Below are 6,000 nucleotides of genomic sequence, written 5' to 3' on the forward strand. Positions count from 1 at the left end.
TCCTATTTTCTGCAGTTTCCCCAGCTAGGCTATTCTTACCCAGTAACCGGTAATGAATATTCCCTTCTGTTGTTTCCCAGCGAGTCATCCTTGATATGTTCATCCTAACCGATGACGAATGTTCTCTCTGTCAGATCTTTATTATCTTCTTACCCAGTAACAAGTAGTAGATAATGGATTTCTACTCCTCCTGGGTTGAAGTTTATTTCTCCCCAGTTGAGTTGAGTGCGTATTTCCCTAGTGAGATCGCTATTCCTGCATGATTCAAGTACTTTAGTGTTATTCTGATCTACTCGTATCCTCTGCAGATGTTGTTGTTCCCTGGCTGAGTCTTTCTATTTCATATGGAATTCCTCGAGTTCCCCAGGAGTTTTTAAGTCGTAGCCTGGCCTACGCATAACTCTTTTTTCCCCCCAGAGTCTTTGTCTCCTAAGTGATTTTCCCTTATGGAATGCATTATACTCCTGCGGACTTTCGGTCTCTTTGATTTCTTTTTCTTTGTGGCCATATTTCCCCATAGAGCATTAACTTTTACGTACATGTCATTTGCATCATGAGGTCTCTTAGGGACCAAAATTTGTTTCTGTGTTGTTATTTAAGCCCATTCTACTGAGTCGACATGAAGATTGTAACCTTCGCATCCTCAGTTAGAATGTCCTTAAATAGGGGCAGCTATAAGACCCTAATTTTGACCCTAAGATCCCTCATTCAATTTCATCATAAGCATTAGCATTGGGATCATACATTGGCATCCTCCTTACCCCTTTTCATTGGGTTTGTTTTAGGAGAGATCATCAAGCACCATATGATTGTATCATACTTGTATTTTATCATTTTCACTAACCAAAATACCAAAAAAAATGTCTTTGTATTTGCCTAACTCTTTTGTAGGTAGGGCATGATCCCATTGATCTATCAAGTTCACATCTAGGGTTTGAGACCCTCATGAACAAAGAGCACAACCATGGATTGATACAAGTATGGTTGCAAGCATCATATATGAGTCCCAATGATCTCTACATGTTATTTTGATCAAGTTTTCTTCAAGAGTTTGGGAGTGATTTGCCTTGGAAACCCTAGTTTGATTGGGTATCTTGAGTAACTTCTCCAACAAGCTATCTCACCATTTTATCAAATTTCTCAAGGGACACTTAAAAATTCATCATCTTATGCATATATGATCTACCATAAGCCTATAAAAGTCAAGATAATTGAAGATTAGCAAGTTGGTTGATGGTGGTTGGCCAGATGAATTCATCTTATCAAAACTGGGTCTCCCTAGACCCTATCTCCTATAATTTTCACCATATGAAAATTATTCCAAGATAAAAGTTACTCTAAATGACATTCCAAACAACTTTCATGTTGAGACCTAGAGATAGTTTTGCTTGGAAAATCATTTTATGTACTGAAACATTATAGGTCATTTTGTCTAAACTCTAATTAGAAAGTAAACTTCCCAAAGCCATAATTGCTAAATTTTTATGAGATGAAATATTTCCAAGTTGCAAAATCAACTTCAATATGTCTACTTGAACTTTTATGTTTAGAGTGAGATCTATTTACACTTTTATGAGCATGTGATATGAGGTTACATTATAGGTCACTTTTGACCTATACCATTGAACAAGTGATTTTTCCAAACTTAAAAAATGAATAACTCTATCATTTAAAATCCAAATTACATGAAATTGGTGACCATTTATAAGGTCTTTGAAAGATATACAACTTTTATAAAGACACTTTTCTCATTTGAAGCTCACATAAAAAGTTAAGCAAGGTGGAATATTGAGTTATATGGCTTGACACTTGGAAAAAATTTCAATATGTTGAAATTTCCAAACTTCCACCTTAAAATTCATCATGATAAATCTTCAAATGGACAAGTGTTGAACATGAAAGTTGTTCCTCTTGATCTAACCTTTCCAAACAATCCAAGTTCATCCATTTTGGACAAGAATTGAATAGGTTGCGCATGGCCTGAACATGGCATCATCATTTGGAAAAGATCAAACTTCAAGTTTCCATGTACACTTGCCTTGCAATCCAAGTTGATTTCAGACTCTCTCACACTCATTTGTGGACCTAAAGAAATGATCTCATGGGAATGTACATGCCCATGAACCCATGCATCACTCATTGTCAATTTTGGAAAGTGATTTGGAAGGTGCAAATATCATGTGATTCAGCTATAAATAGAGCTCCATATGCTCAAAATTTAACACACATTCGCGCCAGCTTTGATCCTAAACCCCTAACCCTTCCATTTGAAAGGATAATTCTAAGAATTTCATCTTGAAATTGAATTTGAATCTCACTGTTTTGAGATTTAAAACTCCAGGGATCCAAGACCTTTTGTGCATTTCATTCTACTTCTGCAAGCATTCTGAGTGAGATCAAGCACGAGCCAAGGCAAGAATAGTTGAATCCATGCATGCATTGAAGGTATTTTCCAGAAATTTTCATCTCTTCGATTCTCTCTCAATCTTGCTCAATTCTCTTGATTCTTTGGTTGTCTGAAGTTCTACCAATGTAGGCAAGAAGATTGAGTTGCTTAGAGGTCAAATCGAAGAAACTCAGTTGACATACCTCAAAATTCAACTGCTCATATCTTTCTATATGTGAGGAGTTAGTTAAAATTGAGGTCAGATTCGTGCTCTACGTCATTTTTTCTTTCAGATCATGTCCTCCTTTTTCATTTATGATGTGGTGATGAATGGACCAGTCCGACCAAGGTCCCCTGAGAAGACGACCGGCACTTTGCTCCGGCAATGACGTGGCATGGTCCAGAGCCATTAGATGGATTCAAAATGTTTTAATCATGAGCATACATATTGATTACCAAGCGTGTGGATGTTTGACTCAGGCGCACCATGGAACGTGCGCGTTTAACCACTTGATCTGCCACCTCAATTAATGAGGCAGATCAAGTGGTCCACGTTTTTTTGATTTTTTGATTTTAATTTTTATTCCTTTGATTCTTATTAATTCATATTAATTTTAATATTGATCCAAAAAATATGAGAGTTTCACCAAAAAATTTCAAATATTTTCCTCTTTCATATTCTGAAATAAAATTATTTTTTGGATCATTATTAAAAAATTTCATGATTTAATTGATTTTACATTTGTTTTTAATTGTTTAAAAATACTTTTAAGTCTTTAAAAATTCTGAAATTTTTTCTCCAAGGTAGTTTGACCTTGTTTGACCTATAATAAATATCATAGCCATTTATTTGGTGTTTTGATGAGGTTTTAGGAATTTGACAAACCATATTTAATTTAAATGTATTATTTTAGTATTTTTAATTTGAATAAATGCCAAATAATTTTGTTGACCAATTGTGATGACTTGTTTGTGTTTGACTCTTGTTGTTGGGCCTTGGTCAAGGTTGATTTGACTTTGTCAAGTTAATATCATTGGATTTAGGGGATTGATGGAATGTACATTCCATCTCCCAAAATGAATGGATGATATTAATTTTGTAAAATTCCTCCTTTGACCAATTTGAGTTTTCATTTATTCCCCTCCCACTTCATCTCATTCCCTTTCTTTATGCATTCATCTCATTTGGCCTATGATATCTCAAAGTCCTAAAGTTAGTTGATTGAAAAATTAACATGAGTATGGATGAGATTAGGTCACACCTTTTGCATATTCTTTTCGTGTGTGGTATGTTTCATGAGCATAGTCCATAATACTATGTCTCTAACAAGCATTAATACCAAAATTTTGTTACCCGACCTCAAATAGATGTGACTTCTACATAAGTCCAATTACGATTGCTTAACATAGCGCTAAATTTGTGACATAAAAGGTATAGCATTCTAGTTAGTGAGATTGTAAGTCTTCCCTCTTTCATGGTATTGTATGGAAACTTAGCCTTTTTTCATTCCTTTGGAAGATGTCTTGGTTCAAGGATCCATGCTTGTGATAAGTGGGTTGAGTGTTCTCCAAAGAATGTCTAAAAAATCAAAAGCAAAACAATACTAACTTCTAACCTATTAACAACTAACTTTTAATTTTAAGCCATTTACTTTAATGTCATTTAATTCTAGCTTTTATACATTTGCCATTGTTCATATCATTCTAATTGTTTATGTTAATGCAATTTCTACTTTGTCCACTTGGACCATATTGTGTGATATATTTTGCTTGTGTATACTTTGCTTGTTTGTGTGGTCTTTGACCATTAATGTACATAATAACAACAAAAACCCTGAAAAACTTTTGTGTGGACTGTTGGCTTGATCTTGGACAAATGGACTTAGAACTTAGGAAACATTCCTATGCTAAAGGACTTGGCCAATGCCAACTTATTGAGAAACCAAATGCTTGCAATTTGAGACTTCATTTGATACATCATTCAAGATCTCTCTGAATTCATCTGCTACATGGGGTTACTTTGAAGAAGATCATGGAATGGCTAAAGCTTGGATGTGGCTATCTTTATTTGATGCTCTTGCTCTTCAAGATAATATAATTGTGCATTTGTGTGTTGCTTGATTCTAAAAGTCCAAGGGAATTCTGGGTTTCTATTGACATTCTTGTCTATTGGATTGCTACCCATTTGGTAAGATCTTTTCAACTCTTAACTTTTAATTTTATGCATAGGATAGTCCCTTCATCTTCTCCCCATTTCTTTATCTTCAAAATCTCTCCCTCCCTTTTCAAAAATCTTCTTTGGTTGAACTTATTTTGTTCCAAACTTTGACCACTTTGCAAAAAGATAGAAACTTTGGCCTTATGCCATTGCATTTTCAAACTTCTTTTCTTAAACCAAACTTGTAAATAAACTTAACTATACTTGACTTAAAATTTTAAAAATCCAAAAAGAACTAACTCATTCAAACCATTTTTAAGCCTTTGTGCCTTTAAAACTTAATTTTTGTTAAAAGCAATGCATCCATTTTGAAATTTGTATCACGAACTACGAGGTTTCGATCCCTCATTTTTATGTTGGTACGTAGGCACAAGACCGAAGGTCTTGCCAAACACAAAATATAATTAATGAATTCTTTCCTCATCCCCTCATTCTATTTGTTTGTAAACATAATTTTTGTACCAAATACATATGCACACAAAAAGGGCTCCCTAGGAGTACCTAGGACACTTTGGGTGCTAACACCTTCCCTTTGTGTAACCAACCCCCTTACCTGTAATCTCTGACATTTTATTAGTTTTGATTTGAAAACTTCTTACTTTTTGGGTTTTGTTCGTACTTTTTCCCTTTTCCCTTGGAAACAATAAAAGCGCGGTGGCGACTCTTGTTATTTGATCTCTAGCTACAAATTGGAAATCACAAAACATTCTCATATCTGCACTCAGTGTTGATGAAATTTATTGTGTTTCCCTTTGTGAAACTGTCAAAGCTATGTGGGATGCATTACAAGTTACCCGTGAGGGAACTAATGAGGTAAAACTAGCTAGGGTCAATACATTGAATGAAGAGTTTGAACTTTTTAGTATGAATAATGGTGAAACCATTAGAGAAATGCAAAAGAGGTTCATACATCTTCTTAACCGATTGAATGCTTTAAGTGAGCACATTTCCAATGATATTGCTACTAATAAAGTTTTGAGGTGTCTTAATAGGGAATGGAAACTCAAGGTCACCGCAATCAAGGAGGCGAATGATCTTAAAATACTTGATATTACTACTTTGTTTGGCAAATTGGAAGAACATGAGCAAGAACTCACTTACTTGGAAAAACATGAAAAATAAGGTAAATAAGGAGAAAGGTAAAGACAATGTGGAAGAGAAGAAGTTTATTGCTCTAAAGACTTCAATCTCAAAGCCCTCACATATTGAGCAAAGTGAGTATGAAACAAGATATGACAAGAACTTGAATGATGAGGACATGGGATTGTTTGTCAAAAGGTACCAAAGTTATATAAGGCAGAATGAAGTCAAGCAATCCGACAAGAACCTAACCAAGTTTAGAAGGGTAGCTAAATCCTCAAAGGAATATGAGAATAAGAAAGCTAAACTTAGAAGT

The sequence above is a fragment of the Lathyrus oleraceus genome, chromosome 6 (assembly GCF_024323335.1).
Source record: "Lathyrus oleraceus cultivar Zhongwan6 chromosome 6, CAAS_Psat_ZW6_1.0, whole genome shotgun sequence".
Lineage (NCBI taxonomy): Eukaryota > Viridiplantae > Streptophyta > Magnoliopsida > Fabales > Fabaceae > Lathyrus > Lathyrus oleraceus.